Genomic DNA, 21145 nt, shown 5'->3' on the forward strand with positions numbered 1-21145 from the left:
GCCTTCTGTTGCCTCACAGCTGAGCAGAGCCTCCCTTCACCTCTCCCTTCACCTCTTGATCTGTTGAGAGGGGGAGGGCCCAACCATGCAAATGCGACCCCCCTGTTTTCTGACTCCTCACTGACTTCTTTAGGTGCCTCTGCCTGAGGATGTCAGGGGAATGGGCAGGGTGGGGGCAATTTCAGGGCAGGGGTGGGGAGGTCACAGATGTGAGGCCTGAGCAGAGGGCACAGGCAGTGGCAGGTGGCAGTTCTCATCTCTGATCTACCGTGACCCCTCAGAAACAGGCCTTGAGTGCCCCTTAGTGTCCAGACACAGACAAGTCATTGTATGACTTTAGCAGAGCCCATCAGAGACCACTTCTGCCTCCCCACTGCTCTTGCCACTCTCCTCTACCTACGTGTTAGACCAGGTATCCCCACGTGGCCCCCCATCACCTCAGGGCAGACTCTCTGTTCTACTCAGACTCCTAGGGGTGAGACTGTCCATGGCTCCCTTGACTGTTCACGGGTCAGGCCAGAGGAGTTTTCTCTACCTACATTCCTCTAACAATAAATGTGTACCAATAGGGGAAGGAGTTAACTGAATATGACAGCGGAGCCAGGGCTCCAGGCGCCCATGCCAATGCAGGAAACAGCAGAGAGCAGAGGGCAGCTCCCATGGGGAACTTTGGCAGATGGGACCTGACCCTGATGAGATTATTCTTTACATGTGCTTCTTACCCAGATGGAGTGTGTTGATTCACACTCTATCCCGGCATCTATGTCAATGTGCTCATTGTCAGACGTCTGAGTCATTCCAGTTTTCTCTCCCAAAGTGCGTCAGGAAATAGCAGTGAGATCCTAAGGATCCCATTTGGGGCATCTGCTCTAGGATTCATGTATATTCTTTCTGAAATCCTTCCCAAATCCATGGTAGCTCTGTTCCAGAGACCTTGCAAAGGACCGTTTTAAGTCTATGTCTTCCCTGGTGGTCAAGAGGAACTTGAATGACTTTCTGGTCTTTTTATCTATGGCATGAATCTATGTGTCTCTCGAGAACAATACCACATTGGTTTTCATGACTACAGCTTTGTAATATAATTTCAAAGTGTGAAGAATGGTGTCTCGAGGTTTGTTCCTTCTCAAGATTGCTTTGGCAATTTGGGGTCTTTTCTGGTTCTATACAAAATTTGTTGTTTTTTTTTTAATATCTGTGCAAAACGTCATTGGATTTTTTATGGGGATTGCATTTAATTTATAGAGTGCTTTGGGTAGTGTGGACATTTTAGCATTATATTTATTGTGGAGATCCCAGGATTTAGGAATTACCTGGAGGCTGTGTGTGAGGTGTAAGGGTTTGTCTAAGATGACCTCCATCTCTGTGCTTAAAAATGTGGATGGATTATGATGATTCAAATGAAAGAAGAGTTACTAGTTTTGGCAATAAGGTAAATAATGTGGATATGTGTATTTTTTCTTTTTTTTCTTTTTTTTTTCAACGTTTTTTTATTTTTACTTTTGGGACAGAGAGAGACAGAGCATGAACGGGGGAGGGGCAGAGAGAGAGGGAGACACAGAATCGGAAACAGGCTCCAGGGTCCGAGCTATCAGCCCAGAGCCTGACGCGGGGCTCGAACTCATGGACAGCGAGATCGTGACCTGGCTGAAGTCGGACGCTTAACCGACTGCGCCACCCAGGCGCCCCTATTTTTTCTTTTTTAATTCACTGATGTATTCTTTTTAATTCAAAAACCTTTCCTGGGCACCAGCTAAGTGCCGGTAGACTGCAGACACTCAGTGTTGAAAGGACAAACAAAACTGTCAAGGTCGTGGAGCCTGTTGGGTTTTCATGTGACTCACTATGACAGACAAGGAGGAGATGTTTCATGGGAGGTATTCAATGAGAAGCATTAAATATTATAGGACTAGAGCACAGGGTTCTATGTTAATCGAGAGTCGATAACTAGAAGTTGTGTGTGTGTGTATAACAATATCTCATGTTTTATTTATACGTAGTTTGTGTTTCATATACATATGTATATATATATACACATATATATATGATATGAATCCCAGAAGATATATCCTAGATGTATTGTCATCAACAGTGCAGAGATGGATTGGATAAATACTGGGGAAAACAATTGTGTGAATATTTACAGAAGGAGTAGAACCTTGTGTGACACACAGAAGAACTAGAGAAGGATCTGATGTAATTATAATACATTGCACACTGAGAAAGGAGGGCTTAGAGCACCAGGAGCTTCTGAGTCATGGGATGAGCTCTGTCCTTACAATTCCCAAGCTTCTGTGTTTTCCCAAATATGCAGTCCCGTCTGGAAGGGAAACCCATCTGGTGCCGGGGACCGAGTCACCTCCAGTGTCTCCCTCACCACTGGGGCTTCCTGGCTGCATCCTGGGATGACTGTGTTGCTGACTATCGCCTATGCGTGCTCTTGGGAAAAGGCAACGTGAGAGGCACATGTCCCTTGTTTCTAATTACAGTGTGTCCTTGAAGAATCTCATGTGCGTTCTTGTTAACGGACCCTGCCCCATGAAGTGTGAGGATGGGGGCAGGTGCAGAGGATTATGGGGACTGGCTTGCCTGGGTGGGAAGTGTCCTGACATGACAAAGAGATGGGATGTCTCCTCAGGCCTTCCTGATACAGCCTGTGGAGTGGTGAGCCTGCCCTCTGCCCTTCTTATCCCTCAGTGCAGGACACAACTTCCCTGAGGGGTCACTCACCTGATGTCCCAACAACACAACTATCTAAGTGGTGGTGGGGGCACCGAGTGATGCATGCTGAGGAAGCCACAGCTCTGAAGTAAGGACTGAGGTGTGGTGGTGCCTGCCACACAGGAGGTCGCACTTGGGGGATCAGAAGCCCCCGACCCTGTATAGGGATGGGTGGGGTGCCAGGCAGGCTCAAGTCCAGAGGGTCCCTCTCTCTGCTCAACTCCAGTTCCTTCTCCCAGTTCTAAATGAGTCTGAACTCTGAGACATCAGGGGGCACTGGAGGTCTGTCCCTCTCCATTGGGGGAGGTGCAGGGATGGCTGAGGGGTGTCTCAGCTGGGCACCCAGTCCTGGAACCCTGCCTTGTATCCTCTGCTCTATGCTCACCGGGGCCCACGATTGGCTCCCCAGCACCCCCCCCTCAGCTGTCACCATATTTAGTGACTAGGTTTAGGGACCCAGGAGGGGAGTGATTTGCATGAAGGATTCCTCTCTGCTCTCCAAAGTGGGGAGGGGATGAGAGAGGCTTTGTGCAGTTCTCTCACTGGTGGGCTCAGTCAGGGGCACAGCCTGGGCTGTCTCCACCTTGACCTGGACCCCTCTCCTCCTCTCCCCCCTTGTTCTCCGCTTAGGTGACTGGCTGTGGAAAGCAAGGTGAGTGATTATGGGCTGGGGTGTGCTGGGCTCCTTCTTCCCCTCTTTTGAAGAACAAGCTGGAGGCATTCCCTCAGGACCTGCCTGTCCGTGTCTCCACTGCTCTGTTGCAGGGTCCTGGGCACAGTGTGCCCCGACACAGGAGGCCTCCCTGTCAGGGTTTCAGGGGCACAAGGTGACCCTCACCTGGACGGGAATTAGCAACAGTGTTGGAGAAAATTATGTGGGCTGCTTCCAAGAGATTTCTCTCAGCGTTACCACAACTGTGGTGCTCAGAAGAAATGGGCCCTCGGGGATCTCAGCTCGGTTCTCTGGCTCCCACTCTGGGAACAAGGCCTCTAGGACTTTCTCAGCCTGCAGCCTGAGGATGATCCTTATTGTTAGTGCTCAACATGGGGCAGAAGCATCAGTTCTGACTTACTGCTGCAGGCCCATGGGGACCTGAGACAGAAAGCTGTCTCTGTCACCCCCAGGACTGCCGGTGAGAAACAGACAGGGAGGCCTTGGAGACCCTGGAGGGTCTGAGGGTCTGACTCTGAGCACAGAGGAAATTTAAACGGTCAGTGACAGTAGTTGCCTCTCATGTTGTTTTTTCTTCCTCTCCTTCCTCTCCCGTCTCTCTTTCTTTCTAACTTTCTTTCTTTTTCTTTCTTTCTTTGTTTCTTTCTTTGTTTCTTTCTTTGTTTCTTTCTTTGTTTCTTTCTTTCTTTCTTTCCTACTTCTTTCCTTTGTTTTCTTTTCTTTCTCTCTCTTTCTCTCCCTATCTCTCTCCCTTTCCTCTTTCCTTCCTTCCTCCCTTCCTTTCTTCCTTGGGTAAAGAGCTTTATTTGTATTAAATGAGAGCTGGAGAAAGCGAAGGGCCTGAGACACCAGTGAGATTAGGTTCCAAAAGGGCAGGCAGAGCTTATCAACCCAATGGACTCCATTTCCCAGCAGCCTTCCAGTTAGTAGGGTCAGTAAAGTCGTGCTGGGAAATGTATTTGCCAGTAAATGACCAATGTTTGCCCAACATCACTACAATGGTAGAGTTTCTCTTTTCCATAATTAAAACTCCATATCACTTCCCATGACACCACGAAGATTGCAAAAAAGTTTAAAAAATCACATTTGACACCTCTTATACTCGTCTTCAGTAGTTAGCTGCGAAGCCTCATCATCTGCCAAAAAGAGTTCTACTAAACTCATCAGCTGAAATGTCCATCCAAGTAGTGAGAAGACAGTCTTTACTAACCCATGGTCATTCTTATCCAATTCCCCCGGCCAGCCATGGCTTAACAGCAGAGTGAGGCTCAGAGAGGGGTGAAGGAGGAGGGGGATGGGGCTAATTTTCCCCAGTACAAAGATGCCATCTGATTCTTGGTCGGAGAGCAGAACCAGAAAGGCTTGAGGGAAGGGTCCAGGCCTTGTACTCAGTCAGAAACAGTGCTGTAGAAGAGAAGGAGGAGGAGGAGGAGGAAGAGGAGGAGGTGAAGGAAAAGGAGGAGGAGGAGGAGGAGGAGGAGGAGGAGGAGGAATGCTTGCCATGCTTGTGGTTTTGTATATCTGTAAGAACTTTCTTCATTTTCTTCCACATCTTCTTTCCATCGGCATTCCTGGTCTTACCATGCCAGGTGCCAAGGGATTCACAGGAGGGATGCCAGGAGCAGGTGGTGGGTAGGGAGCAGGTAGGGACCTAGGGGTTGGCCTCCCGGATACCCTGGTTATGGTGCAGGATGGGGGTGCACTGGGGAGAAGGCTGATTCCCCCGGGGAGCTGCTGTAGGAGATGGAGAGGGGCCTGAAGGGCAGGCAGGGTGGTCAGGTGGTGGATGGCAGGATGGGCACCTTCAGGGTACCTGACGCACCAGCAGTCAGGCCATTGCCCCCTCTCTGCACTCAGCCCTTGTAACCGCCAAGTCCTTCGCTTTACGTGACACTTATATAACCACATCTTTCTGTCCTTTCATTGTTTCAAGATATACTTTTCTCTACCATTCTTTTCTTTTATTGTAGTTTAAAACTTTTGAAGTTTATTCACCTTAGAGAGACAGAGAAAGACAGAGTGTGAGCAAGGGGGGGCAGAGAGAGAGGGAGACACAGAATCTGAAACAGGTGCAGGCTCCGAGCTGTCAGCATAGAGCCCATCGCAGAGCCTGAACTCATGAACTAGGAGATCATGACCTGTGCCGAAGTCAGACACCTAAATGACTGAGCCATTCAGGCACCCCATTTACCGTTCTTTTAAATTCATCCTATATGTATTTTTATTTTAAGAGTGGCCCTTTTGATCTGTTATGTCAATCCATGTCTGTAACTGGAACAATTGGTGCATTTAAATGTAATATAATTTAATATCCTTGTGTAATATATTTAATTTAATATCATTTTTGTTATCTTATTTTGTTCTCTTCGTAAATCCAGATTTAGATTTAAAGAAGTTAAATTCCTTTCTCACTCTTTTCTTGCCTCCTGTTTCACATATTGACTATTTCACATGTTGACTGTTGTGCAGTTTTTACATTTAGTAGCATGGATGATGAGTAGCCTGACCTGGAACAAGAGAACTAGGAGGAGACGCTGAGGACTGGGTGTCACCGGAAACCCAACTGGGGCCTCCACCCGGGAGCTGTTAGTGCCAGCCCATGTTTTTCACGCCAAAGTTTGTTACACTTTCCCGAACAGAAAGAAGTGACTGCCACAACCAGACTAGGCAGCCTTCTGAGTCCTCAGGACCATGAAGCCTGGACGTGAGGCTCATCTCTGCTGTCAAAGAGCCTGTTCAGAGAAGGAGCAGGTGTCCCGGGTAGCACACTGAGTCGCTGGGGTTTGCCACGTCTTCTCCCCCATTCCGGTCTCAGAAGGATCTGTATGGCACCCGTGCTTGTACCTGCCCACACGCCTTCTCAAAGGAAACCTAAAAAGAAGCAGTGATAAAGTGCTTGCGCAACCTGTCTACTTATTGCTAAAGTTTTGAGCCAGGGTCTTTAGGAAAGAAAATATTTCACCATTTATTTAAATTACCTTTTATGTTATTACCTGAATTCAGTGATTGTTTTCTTACAGAGCCATTTGAAATGTATACATCTTTATCCTAGGATCAAAAACAGTGAACACTCTGAATTCTTTTTAAAGTCTCTAAGAAAACAAAGCATTTGCTTTTATTAATGCTCTCCACCTCTCCTGGGCCTGCCTCCGTTTCACATCAGCACCTTGTGCCTGGGAGTGTGTGTTGGCCTGAGCTGACCAGGTGCAGATGTCAGAATGGACAGGGGCCCGAGCTGTAGTTTTATGAGATGGGAACCACCTGGCCTGTGTCTCCTCCGAAGATGCCGGAGCCCACAGACCATGTTCCAACCTGAATTACAAAGACGATGGAGGGAAGACGATGCATATGGTGGGGACCTGGTTGTTCAAAGTTCTATCATCTGCCTCTCTGATCTGGACCCCAAACTTCCAAGCTACGTGGTTAGTCAGGGACTGAGTTCAATTCCCACAAGACACGCACTGTGTTAACCAAACCAATCGCACAATCCCTTCCCTTGTCGCCCAATAGCGTCAGGGCTGATGGAGGGGTGATGTGATCGAGTCACGTGAAATCTGAGGCTGCTGATCGTTGGGAGACAGAGAACAAGTCTGTGTCACGCAGAAGGTGTGTCGTGTGGGTGTCACCGGAGCCTGCAGAGACATTCGGTCCTCATGTGAGAAGTCAGGGTGAGGCACAATGTATTGCTGTGTGTTCCCTTTCTTCCCCAGACAGTGTCGGCTCCCTGAGCCTGGGGACCCTCCCTGTCACTTCTGCACTGCGACTTGAGCTCCTAAACCAACCTAGGTCATGTAGTGAGGGTTCAGTAAATGCCATTCATGCATATCATGTGGACAATGACTATCCTGAGTTGGACAGCTGTACTGTGTGTCCGGGTCTGTCCTGACACCTTGATATGAACTCATCTGTGCCCCTCAAAACCCTGTATGGAAACCCGAACCCACAATGTGACTGAGAAAGGCATTAAAAGATGTAATCGTGGTAATGAGGTTATAAGAGTGCTTTGCCCATAAACAGGCCTGGCGTCTTTACAGAAGAGGTAGAGGCAGCATGGGTGACTACACATGGGAAAGCCACGTGAGGACCCAGGATGAATGTAACCACTTGCAAGTCAAGGAGAGTGACCTCAGGGGAAATCAATCCTGCCACCCCCTTGAACGTGGACATTTAGGCTCCAAACTGAGAGAAATTCACTATGTTTGGTGTAGGCATCCAGTGTGTGGTATCGTCATATGGTAGGCCTAGCAGACAGGCACAACCCTCAGGGACACTGGTCCCCAGGACAACCTGCCCCAGCATCCAGGAATTTCTGATCAGCTTGTATGAAACAGAAAATGTGTGCATGTAAGGACAGGCTTTGGGGACAGAATTGACAGGAAAAGGACAGATACCAGAGGGGGTTCATTGGGTTTGGTTTCAGGGTCAGTTTTAGGCTAAACAAAGAGGGAAGCAACAGTTTTGACAGAAAGTGGGGCTGAAGAAGGAAAGCTCTTCACTGTGGGCACAGCAGGTTTTTGTCTCACTTCCCCACAGGTCTGGAGCTCTGTGTGAGCACTGAGACTATCATCCCACGATGCACAATAATAATCACCCTCGTCGTCAGCCTGCAGCCCAGTGATGGTCAGGGAGCCCGAGCTGCCAGACTTGGAGCCAGAGAATCGATCGGGGACCCCGGAGAGTCGTTTGTTATTCTCATAAATCAGGAGACTGGGGGCCGTACCTGGGACTTGTTGGTATCAGCTCACATAATTACCCCCGATGTTGGATCTGCTTCCAGTGCAGGAGATGGTGACCCTCTGACCCAGGGACCCCGACACTGAGGGCGGCTGAGTCAACACTGCCTGGGCCCAGGAACCTGGAAGGGGTAGAAACACAGAGAGGGTGTTGCTGGGGTCTGGATACAAGGGAGTGGAAGCAGGACCCACATGTCCTCCTAGAGCCCTTTCCTGTGTGCCCTCATCCAGTCACCTGTGCAGTGAGCAAGGAGAGTGAGAAGGAAAGGAGACCAGGCCATGGTGGTGGTCATCACCGATTCTGTCTTCTGTGCCTCACAGCTGAGCAGAGCCTCCCCTAACCTCTCCCTTCCCCTCTTCATCTTCTGAGGGAGGGAGGGCCCCCTCCATGCAAATGAGACCCCAGCTCTCTGACCCCTCCCTGGGCCTGTGTCAGTTCCCTCTGCCTGAGGATGTCAGGGGGCTGGTCGAGGGGGGGCTGTTTCAGGCCAAAGGGTGAGGAGGACACAGTTGTGAGCTGTGTGCAGGGGGCACTGACAGTACAGGTGGCAGGTTTCAGTTCTCATCAGCCCTGAACCCACAGCAATGGGTCCTGTGAACCCCCTGGTGTTCGGACTCAGAGCCGCCATTGTTTGAACTTGTAGGCAAGTCCACCAAAGACAGCTCCTGTGTCCCCATTGCACTGCCCACAGCACTCTGACAAGGGTCAGTCCAGGTGTCCCTCTAGGGAACCTCCCATAACCTAAGCCAGACTGGATGCTCTACTCAGACTCCTCAGGGAGAGTCAGTCCGTGGCCGCCTGTATGGGTCATGGGTCAGGAATGAGGTGGTGTCTCTACCAAAAGTCCACTTAGATCAAGATCATGCCCAGTGCAGTGATGAGTACCACCGGACACGTGGACCCTTCTGTGTAGGATTCTGTGTCCTTTCCTGTTACGTGATTTCTCCCGGGTTTCCAGAGCTCACCTTCCTCCAAGGTTCCCACAGCACTGAGGAGAGGGGGAGAGCTTCTGTTCAGGCTGTGAGTAGAAACAGTTGTGTGTATTCCTCGGGGCGTTACACAAAAAAATCTTTGTCATCTGTCACTATGTCTGCTTGTTGAAAACAATAGCTCTCCTCATACTATGTGCAGTGATTCCTTCCAGGTACTGCTCTCCCAGCAAAGAGACCCAAGTCTGCAGGAGCCTTGAGTGTGACACTGACCTCAGAGCCCAAAGACAAACTTGCAGGCCGCTCTGGGAGGGAAGGAGCGACAGCAGCATGTGCTCTGACGAGGATCCGGTGACACAGTTTATGTGTTAGTCAGCACTTAGCCCAGTGTGCCCTTTGAATGGGTGTGTGCTCCTTTATACAAAATTTATCTCAGTAATATTTATTTCAGTCAATGACATCTTTATTATGACAATGCAGATACAATCACTAGTATAGTTTTCATACAATGGTATTTATTGCAGAGCAAAGATGGATAGAAATTATAGGTAAAAACCTGGATGGAAAAACAATGCAAAAAGGATGCCTGCTATAAACTTTTTGCAAAGTCATGTTTTCTTTGCCACCAGCTTACTATGGTGGCATTGTTCTATAAGTAGGTGAGTCTGGCATGATGTCCAATGAAAGCCCAGGGGGAGTCTGTTCCTGTGAACCGCAGCCATCTCAGTGACTCAATTACTAAGCACACACAGAGCTTCTAGGAGCGAGCGATTTGGGGTCAGACTTGTCTCTGGGGTGAGCACAGCTCTACCTGCGTTCTTTGTGTCCAGCATATGCAGGAGAGAGCAATAGTTCATCCAGCCACCATGACTAGAGGAGTGAATTTCTATTCACCAAGGCTACACGAATCTTCGGTCAAAGATCCCACATGTGAGTGGTGGAGAGGTGGAGATGAGGGGTACTATGTCCCTGAGGTCACAGGCATTGTGGCCCCAGTTTGAGACAGGAGAATTTTCATCAGAACTCCAACCTGGCTGGAGGTGTCACTGGGGGGACTGAGGGAGTAACAGTCCAGCATTAAGAGCACAGGGAGGGTGTGATACATTCCCCTGGGCTTTGAGCTGTATGGGAGCAACACTGAAGCTGCTATTCCAGAACCAATGTACTGATCAGCCTCAAGTGCTGACTGGAGCCCAAGGGGGTCAGAGGCTGAGCTGCCCACAGTGATAGAGACTCACCCTGGGATTCCTGAGCATCAACCTGTCTTAGGAGAGAAGGTGATCAGGGCAAGTCCTGGCTGCTCAGTGACAGGACACTGGTCACACTGGATGTCGCTGGAGTTTCCTGATGATGAGAATGCTTCCTCCTGGGCTTGTGACCCTGAGGTTGGCTGGATGAGCACAGGTTGACCATGAGTTTTGGAGAGAAAGAGAAGCCAGGAAGCTACAAAATCCAGAACTCCATATACTCAGATAGAGGAGAGATCCGTGTGTGTGTGTGTGTGTGTGTGTGTGTGTGTGTATGTGAGAGAGACAGAGGGAGAGAAAGAGAGAGAGAATGGAAAACCTTTCCTTCAGAGGCCACACATGAAGACAAGTGTATCCCTGTCCCCTTATGTCCTTGCTGCATTTGCTGAGTGTTGTGTTGGTCCCCATGCAACCCCATCCCTGGGGCTGGCTCTCTGTATGACCGTCCAGCGTTCTGGAGCTTGGAACTCAAGAAGGCCAATGTCTGGAAGGCCACTTCTCTTGCACGAGTATGAAACTTACACAAAGGGGAGGAATATGGTCTGAATTAGTTCTATAGGAATTTCACTGAATCAGAATGTTAGGCCTTGTGGATGGGCCTTCTATCCATTCTCATTCCTGTAGACACATTTCCCATAGTTGTGGGGTCTTCAGGTCTTCGGAAGCACAAGATAGGGGCTGATCACACAGCCCCTTCTTCATGCCCTTCACATCACAGCCCTCCCCACTGTGCCTCTAGTATCCCCTGATACCTCCATTGGGTGACCGTCAGATAGTGTCTACTGTTATTTTGCAAAAGGGTTAATGCTTGACACTGCATTGCTTGGTGCAAAAGTGTGTGGCTGAGTGAGTTTCCTGATGGTCTTAGAAACCAATATTCTCAAGACCAAGAAAAGCTGTCATGTATTGAAATATGCAGCCAATCCTTCCTTTGTTCACCATGGCAAAAGTTACCCTGTGTGCAGCCTCGGTCATTCTGAAGGAGGAAGTAATTGCATGAATCGCTTCTCTGTGCAAATACTCAAAGGCTGGGTGAACATTCATTTCACGGAAATACGGTAATCATGTTGTCGTATTACAGAGATTGATGAGGTTGGTGGGGCATGAAAACTACCATCAGAGATGAGAGCAGGAATCACATGAGGAAGTGATTTCCTGCTGGTCCATTTCTGCATCGTCTCTGTAGAGATGGACCCTGGAGAGTGGAAACTCTTGCAAGATTATAGTTTTCTCTGAAATCCTAACATAGAGGTGGAGTTCGGGCCTGAAGAGCCATAGAATGAGACAGAAGGCCTGAGGGAAGCAGGAGAAGAGGGGAGACGAGCAGAGTGTGTGGGGGGGAGGGTGCAGTGAGGAGAGTCTGAAGACTTTGGGACTCACTTTTAGTCAGATGGGTGAGAGAGGAAATTGTCTCTGATCAAGGTGCTTATTAACATGTCACATATGGTTGTGTCATCAGTAACACAAGAGACACACTTTACGGCTTGAGATTTGTGATGAATGTGAGTACCTCTGTCACCATTTTCAGTCCAGACAACAGTACTGTATGATCTCAGAAACTACACACCTGTCTCTACATCCTAGATGCTGACACCGAATTGCTGAAATTCTTGTCATTTTCTAAATGAAAAGAACACTAGAAACATCCTAGTTCTAATGATGTGACTCTGGGTGGGCTCCCTGAAGCCTCCTGGATGGGGCTGGTCCCCAGAAAGACCAAGGCTTGGTCAGAGGCTGGGAATCTTCACCCCTCATACTTGAGAGACAGGAAAAAGGCTGACAGCGTAGTTAATGTCTGATCATGTCTCCCCGAATCCTCAATAAAATCACAAAGTACATGTTTGAAGATCTTCTAGTTTGGCAAACACATCCACTCCCAGAAGAGATGCACCTCAACTCCCCAGGGACTGATGCTCTGGTACTCGAGACGCTCCCAGACTTGACACTAGGTGGCTCTTCATTACTTGTTCCCCTGTCCCCTTCACCATATCTTTAATGAACTGACTAAAGGAGTCAGTGTTCCCCTGAGATCTGTGAGCCCCTCAGGCGAATAAATGGAACGCATCGAGGGAGTTGTGGGAACCTCCAATTTGTCGCACGTTGGACAGAGGGTACAGGTGAGCTACTAGCTGCTGTTGGCATCAAAATGGGGAGCAGCCTCCTGGTGCTGAGCCCTTCACCTGTGCACATGTCACCGTTTCCTGACAGATAAACCTCGGTGTGAAATTCAGGTAAATTTGAGGACACTCTCCACATGTCCCAGAGAGTTCCTTGTTGTGGGAAAACACATAAACAGACAAACATATAATCACTGACCAGGAGTGTGTAAAGTGAATTATTCTGAGACTAGTAAAGGAGAGACAACAAGAGAGAGAGAGACTGAGGTTTATGCTGTAAAAGTATTTACTCTCCAGACACCATAAGCCTGTGCCATCGGGCTCTATTCCCTCACCTGTGTGCGCTCCTGGGACACCTGTGCTGTCTCAGGCAACAGCATGATCTGTGTGTTGTTCCTTCTTCCTCAAGGACACGTGACCCCACAGAGGACTCCCTCCTACAGGAGCGTCCACACAAGTGTCTCAGTACAGGATGCTCAGAGACAAGGCTTTCAGCCCCAAATGTGTTTGTGTCACTCGCTCCTTGTCTGAGACACTGTAAGGAAAGCTGCTCCCACTGCCAGCATCTGTAGCACAATAGAAGCTTCGTGCTTAGGCTGCTCATCAGAGATGAGCAGAATTCCTGCATTGGCCCAGGCATCTTTGGATTCAGAGAAGCAACTGGGGACCCCGGACCCTGGTGCTTATTTGAGTGTGAAGAGAACGAAAGAAGATACCAGGGAGGGCTCCCTGGCTTCTCTGGAACCTGTGTATGTAGTAGCTGCAAACACGGAATCCACTGTTCATGGCGCAGGTGAGTCCGGCCGTTGCTTCTGGAGATGCAGAAGCATCTGGAGATGCAGATGCGGCTGGGTCAGCACAGGCTAGGATAGGGGACATGCGAACACAGACACTCAGGGGGGATGGGGCTAGAAAGGAAAAAGAAAAAGCATCTCTCAGGTCACTGAGGACAGAAAGAGTGATTTGGAGCCCACCCTGTTTCCACAAGGCCTGTCCCTACCTGTGCAGTGCGGGAGGCGCTTAAGGAAGACAGGAGTCCAGGCCATGGTGGCACAGCCTCTGGTCCCCACATTGGGCTGGGCTGCCCCAGGGTCTCATTTCCCCTCCACCCCTGACACAGGAGGGCTGTCCATGCACATGGGTCCCATTCAGTGACAGTCCAGCCCCTCCCTGAGCCCTGGTGCTGGAGCCCAGCCCACACCACACACTGAGGAGGGTGCAGTTTCCACTAAAGCCCGGGAAGAGCTCTGGAACAAGCACATGCTGACATAGCTCAAAGCCTCCAGGTTGGGCTCCTTTGGGTGACTGGTCGTCAATGACCAGCACTGTAGGGTCCACAGGGCTGTTGCAAGCACATCCTATTGAACTCATGTTGAAACACGAAAAATGAATGGAAGCAACTTGTGAGAGATAGCTCCTATTAAGAATACATTGAATGCATACTTTCTCAAAAAGTTACAATTTGGCTATACTAAAAATATACTGAGTGTATAGACCAACTTTAATTGAAAAATGGAAAATGTTTTTCTAGAAGCACTCCATAGAAATGCATAAGATACAGATGTTTTCACAGGGGACAACTAACAAAACTTCAGAATTGAGAAGAATATTTTTTATTTGCTCCTTGTTTTTTCATAATATCAAAAGGTATATAATATTTTTTAGTTCGTTTACAAGGGTTATAAAACTCAAAAGTACACTTTCAAAAAACATTGCACAAAAATGAAAATTACAGACCATTATTATTAAATAGTGATAGAAATACTCTGTATAAAATATTAACAAAGAGACCTCAATACCATATTATAAATTGATACACAATTATTAAGTGTGATTTACTCCAATGATAGTAAGAAAATCTTTACTTACATACCATCTTATTACATTAAGAGATACGATCATATTGCCCCAATTGGTCTCAAAGAGCCTTTGGCCAAATTTCACACCAAATCCTAATAAGAGCCACATAAACACAAAAACAGATCCATTTATAACATGGTAAAACGCACACTCTCACACACTTATGATGTGGTCCTGAGGCCGGCATCCTTGTTCATGGAGTAGCGAGGGGACCAGTTCCACAAGGATCAAGAACTTGCAAAGGGAATCTTCACGTCCATTATTTTGCAACATTATTCCTCACGTGTTAGACAATGTAACTAAAAAGCCAAATCGATGGTTACTACTTTGCATGGATGGGAAAGGAAAGTGGTCACTCTTGAAGTCCCAGATGGATGTCATGGCCTTAGATAGGGTCGTGCTGTGGCAGCAGTGACAGCAGAGATCTTAGTGAGTGATTAGTCTCAGTGTTGGTGACTTACTGGTGACACTTGGTACCAGAGACACGATGGGTGGAACAAACGCAGCAGAGAAGAGGTCTTGTCCCACGTGAGCGGGTGAAGAGCCCTTTGCAAGGTGTGGGGCAGTGACCCCGGATCTGAAGTGATTATTTCCTCCCACTCTGGCTGCATCCTATACGATGTCAAGCTTCACATTGATGGGGCATCTGTCCCACACCCAGGATAGTGCATATTGCAGAAGTTTCCAGTGGGGACCTTGGCTCAAGTGACCAGTTTACTAAGAGACGGGTTGTGAGTCTGGTATTGCTGCCCCTGCTCCTTGATGAACTGAGGAGAGAGCATGTCCTGTGTGACCTCAGGGACTGCTTTCTGTAAAATCTGGCAAAGTCTCCCTGTATAAAGGACTGAAGGAGACACTCCAGGACATGGTGGACACCACACAGGGCTCTGTTCCCTGAGGTTCCGTTGAAAGGATTCTGCCCACAAGCTGCCTTATCCTCTGGGCAGGTCCTGAGAGCCCGCTTCCTCCTGGGAAATGCGCTCTGTCTATGCCTTGTGTATAAGCCTGCAATTTTCCAGACGCCAGAGGGAAAAAGGAAGAAGTGATCCATGTTGGAAGCAATGTGGTGACGCAGCCAGATGCAGGGGCTCACAGGGCAATGGACGCTCCCAGGTGGAGGCAGGTCACATAGCCCTGAGGCTCCAGTGTGCCTACTGCCCCCCAGGCAGCTTAGCTGCTGACCCTCACTCTTCAGCCCCTGTTCGCTCTGCTCCCCTGCTGCCCTAGGCACCATGTCCTCCACCTGCTGTGATCCCCTCTGCACACCAAGCAGAATGTTAATTTGGACAGCAGTCGTACTGATGTTGTGAGCCATGGGAGCGGAGTACGAAAGGGCCTTTCTGGGTCCCTTATTGGAACCATGACACTCTCACATTTGGAAAAGTATCTCAGTGGAAGCTTGTGATTTGGTTCAAAATGTCCATCTCTGCCAACAGTATCCCCAGAACTGCTCTGTGTCTCCTGTTCACAGATGCTGCACGTGGTAAATGTAAGGACAGCAAAGGGGTGTCGCTGGGACACACATATGGGGACACGGACCGTGTGCATGTGCGGCGTGCAGGGGAGCTGGGACAAAGAGGTCTTTACAGAGCTGCGGTACGTAAGGGGGGAACTGTAGGGTGAGCCAAGGGATGTCCCTGAGACGAGGAGCTCTGGGTCAGAGGTCAGGGCATATGTCAAGGCCCGAGAAAGAGGGGTGGCTGGTTGTTGATGACTCTAGTGGACATCCACTGGAGGTCTAAGAGGCAGGCCAACTGACCACCTGAATCCAGCATCTCCAAATGGAATCGAAAGGCAAACCTAGGAAGAGAAATATACCTTCCTTAACCCTGAAATCTGGTTTGACTCGCTGTGCATATGTGTGAATGTACATATCTTCAAGGGCCACAATATATGAATACTTCACGTAAAACATCTGATCCTTGTCTTTCATAGTGAGTCAGGTGATAACCCAACATACTCCATGACCTTGAGAGTTTAGTTTGTCCTTTGTAGCACTAAGTGTCTGCAGCTTACTGCTACGTCCTTGGTGCTCAGGAAATGGCTTTGAATTAAAAAGAATACATCAGTGAATTAAAAAAGGAAACAATGCAAATATCCACATTCTTTACCTTATGGCTAAAACGGGCATCGGGTCTTTCTTCTGGGCCATCATTATCCATTCAAATTGTGAACCACAGACACGGGTGTCATCTTGGACACATCCTTCGACCTCACACACAGCCTCCACGTAATTCCTAAACCCAGCGTTTTCCAAACCAAAAGCCATGTTACAATGTACACACTGCCCAAAGCAATCTATATACTCCATGCAATTCCCATGAAAATTCCAGAGACAGTTTTCACAGAAATGGAAAAAATCTCCTGACTTTTATACACAACCAGAAAGACCCCAAATTGCCAAACAATATTGAGAGAGAAGAACAAAGCTGGAGGCACCAGACTTCCTGCTTTTGAGTTATATTACAAAGCTATAGTAATGAAAACCAGTAGGGCATTGGCCTAGAAAGAAACACATGGATTGATGCGACAGAATAAAAAGACCAGTAGAATAAAACAAGACCCCTCTTCCCCAGTGTTCTAGTAGTCACCTCCCTGACTGTGGTCCCGCTCAAGATTCTTCCTGCAAACATTTTTGTTCTGTGCAATGGCCCAGACGTCGGTGCCTGGCCTCAGGCCTGGGGGAGGGTGCCATGGGGTTGGAGGGAGAAAGGTGATGTAAGGGAGTGAGTCAGAGCTGAGCACTCCCGGGGCCCCTGAGGCCCAGGTGAGGGACAGTCACACTGCAATGTGGACCCTGTTTGCCTTAGTAGATGAGAGCCATTCGAGTATTTTCCTGCTGGCCTGGCCCAGAGCCCAGTCCTCTCAGGGCAGTCTGAGCAGCCCACCGATGACCCCTGTCCTGGTCACCCAGCTGCTCTGACAACACACAGCATCCCTAGAGGACACTCTGACCTTTACAGATGGATATTTGAGCTTTCAGTGTCCAGGGAAGGATCATGAGTGGATCCTCTCCTGGGTGCTTGGGATGGAGACATTAATTTTCTTCAGGTCACTAACAGCATCCAGGCTGCTCACCATAGGCTTAGTTTACAGTGTTTATGTTCCTGGACATATTAGTGTTCCCTGACATTGGGTTTGCTTGCTGCAGGGCCCTGCCATCACTACCAGTCTCCAATATGAATTTGTTTTAATGTTTATTTCTTTTTAAGAGAGAGAGGACAGAGAGAGAAAGAGAGAGAGGACAGAGAGAGAAAGAGAGAGAGAGAGAGAGAGAGGCAGAGAGAGAGAGAGAGGGAGAGAGAGCAGGGAGGTACAGAGAGAGAGCAGGAGACGCAGAATCAGAAGCAGTTTCCAGGCTCTGAGTTAGTGGCACAGAGCCCAAGGCAGGGCTTCGGCTCACGAACCACGAGATCATGACCTGAGCCGAAGTCTGAAGCTTAACCGACTGAGCCACCCAGGCACCCCTACCAGTCTCCAATCGAAACCAGTTGCAAGGTCTCATATTTCCCAGGATCACTCCCGGTTCGTATGTGATAAAAAGTCCATGCGGGTTATCCTTGAACTTTGAATACTTTTTGCTGTTGCTGCTGTATTATGAGAATCTCCTGTTATATCCCATCACCTCCATGGTACAGGCTCTGGGGCCTTTGAAGTCTCCGTTTGTCAAAAGACTACCAGGTCTCCACAGAGAAGTATACACTGTACTTAATTCCCAATTTGGGTTTTGACCGGGCCTTTATACTTAGTCTGGAAATTAGTTTTCTTCTCTGGTATACTTATGACTCATTTGCCTCTCTAATAGTTCAGTTTTGCAAGTGTTTTCAGGATGAACATGATGTAAACCACTGTACAGTACAAGGGAATCGATCTTCTTAGAAATTCGTTCTCTGCTCATCCATTAAGGGACATTCAGGGAAGGGAATCCCACTCACATTCAACCCTATTATATTTATTGGGTAAATGTTCCATTGGTTAAGAGTGAAAAGACAACAAAATGTCCAGATTTTTTCTGGTGATACCAGGGTTCTCTAGACAATGTAGGATGGGTTCATAGGCCTTTTCTCCAAAATAGTGAGATTCCTTTCAGCATCATTCCAGACCGAGTCAGAGGAAAAACAAAGACAGAGAAAGCTTAGAACAGATGCAGTTACACTCTACTGGTCTCACCCTGGTAATGACATCTGCAACAGTCTCATTTCCAAATAGAGTCTCATCCTGAAATATGGGAGTTTTTAGAACTCTTAATCACATGAATTGTTGGAGACACAGTTCAACGTGTAACAATAATATCCACAGTTTATTCAGATTTTCTTAGTTTTTACCTAATGTCCTTTTTCTGTAGTAAGATCCAGTTAAGATTCTTTGTGACATTGAGCTGTGAATTGTCCTTAAGCTTCTCTTACTGTGACACTTCTTCAGACTGTCCCTCTTGTTGGTGCCTTTGTGCATACTAACTGAGTGGGGGTTATGCTTGATGTCATTCAAGCCAAGGGTTTATACCTGTTCCATGAAATTTCTGCACGGGAACGTGTCTCATCTGATTCCATTTATTTATACCATCAGTTAACAATATAGATGGCAGATACATGTGTAGACACTGAGTTACAACCCAATCCTTTTATGTTCCTGTGGTTGAAATCGTTCTATTTGCCTCATGGGGCCCTTTAGGTTGGCTCATGAGCTCCTAGACACAACCTGTCGTTGTGTGTGTGCTCACATGGGTATGTGTGGTGGTTGTGCGCTGATTTGCTTGCGTTTGTTTGGGAGATAATGCCAGACAATGACAGAGTGTCATTGAAGGGCCATTAGTATCATATAGAATAATTCTGTGGCTCAGAGTGTTTTCCTCTGTTCTCATGACTAATTCTTTTTAAGCGTTTAGCACCCCCGCGACCTACAGATGTTTGCAGAGTTTTGCTTCTTCCAATGTTGGATATAATTATCAAATTATTTATAAAAGTGGCACCTCCTGGTGACATCTTAGTTGGTTCCTGGTTGGGTGATTACATTTAAACGTAGAATAAATATCCATGTGCCAAGTTTAGGTTGCTTTCAGGCTTTCGCGATTAGGAATAAGTTGTTATAAACATTGAAGTGCAGGGTTTTTCCTATGGACAAAGGTTTTGAAACTTATCTTCATAATTTTATACTTTTAAATTGGCATTTTTTCACAAATCAGAGATACGAAGAAGAAACTAGCCACTGCCATGGAGATAATAGTACCAGATGCAGATAAGGCTAACTTATTTTTCAGGCACCACATGGGTAGAATTCAGAGGAAAAATGAAAATGCTTCATTTCTTTTTATATCAGAAGGAAAAATTGATATGATCAGGCCTACAAGTAAAATACCTCAGCTGATAAAACAAGAGATTTCTCTTTCATGAAGACTCTTTGTGTCGGAAGGGTTTTCTGAGAGTGACTTTGAGGACAGAAAGGACAGGAGGAACCTCACTCACGGGAGGTGCCCTTGCATCGACCTGTGCCCAAGTCATCAGCCACAGAATGAGCAGAATCACAGGCTAAGCTGAGGAGGCAACTGCTGATGTGTTTCCCTGTTTACAGATGAGTAACTAGGTTTTTGTCTCACTTCCCCACAGGCCTGGACCACTGTGCGAGCACTGCCACTGCTGTCCCACGATGAGCAGTAATAATCGGCCTCGTCCTCAGCCTGGAGCCCAGTGATGGTCAGAGTGCCTGTGCTGCCAGACTTGGAGCCGGAGAATCGATCAGGGACCCCTGAGGGTCGGTTGCTATTACCATAGATGATGGTTTTGGGGGTCATTCCTGGGATTTGTTGGTACCAGCCCACGTAACTACCAACTCCAGTGCAGGAGATAGTGACCCTCTGGCCCAGGGCCCCAGACACTGAGGATGGTTGAGTCAGCCCCGACTGAGCCCACGACCCTGGAAGGAGAAACAAACAGAGATGTTATTCCTGGGGTCTAGACACAAGAGGAGGAATCAGGCACACACTTGTGCTTCCAGGACCCCTTCCCGTGTCCCCACATCGAGTCACCTGTGCAGTGAGCGAGGAGGGTGAGGAGGAGAGGGGACCAGGCCATGGTGGAGGTCAGCACCGATCTTGCCTTCTGTTGCCTCAAGCTGAGCAGAGCCTCCCTTAACCTCTCCCTTCACCTCTTCAACTGTTGAGAAGGGGAGGGCCCAACCATGCAAATGCGATCCCCCTGTTTTCTGACTCCTCACTGATTTCTATAGGTGCCTCTGCCTGAGATTGTCAGGGGGATGGGCAAGGGAGGGGCAATTTCAGGGCAGGGGGTAGGGAGGTCACAGATGTGAGCCCTGAGCCAAGGGCACAGACAGTTGCAGGTGGCACTTCTCAGCTCTGGTCTACCGTGACCCCTCAGAAACAGGCCTTGAGTGCCCCTTAGTGTCCAGACACAGTTATGCCATTGTATGAGGTGAGCACAGCCCATCAGAGACCACTTCTGCCTCCCCACTGCTCTAGCCACTCTCCCCTGCCTCAGGGTTAGACCAGGTGTCCCCACATGTGGCCCCCTATCACCTCAAGACAGACTCTCTGTTCTACTCAGACTCCTGGACGTGAGCCTGTCCAATGGCTCCCTTGACTCTTAATGGGTCAGGCCTGAGGAGTTGTCTCTACACACATTCCTCTAACAGTAAAGGTGTATCAAAAGGGGAAGGAGTTAATTGGATATGACAGTGGAGGCAGGGCTCCAGGTGTCCGTGCCAATGCAGGAAGCAGCAGAGAGCAGAGGGCAACTCCCATGGGGGCCTTTGGCAATTGGGACCTGACCCTGGTGAGATTGTTCTTTACATGTGCATCTTACCCAGATGGAGTATCTTGATTCACACTCTGTCTTGACATCTATGTCAATGTGC

General features: G+C 48.2%; 1 pseudogene and 1 gene segment (V, D, J or C); both read right to left on the minus strand.

Annotated features, from left to right (window-relative positions):
• Positions 1-21145, minus strand: part of LOC109261535 (immunoglobulin lambda variable 1-40-like) — a 114619-nt gene that overhangs the window by 87598 nt on the left and 5876 nt on the right.
• LOC109261844 (immunoglobulin lambda variable 1-40-like) lies at positions 19853-20432 on the minus strand (annotated as a pseudogene).

The sequence above is a fragment of the Panthera pardus genome, unplaced genomic scaffold (assembly GCF_024362965.1).
Source record: "Panthera pardus isolate Hobbes unplaced genomic scaffold, ASM2436296v1 HiC_scaffold_15, whole genome shotgun sequence".
In the NCBI taxonomy this organism is placed as follows: Eukaryota; Metazoa; Chordata; class Mammalia; order Carnivora; family Felidae; genus Panthera; species Panthera pardus.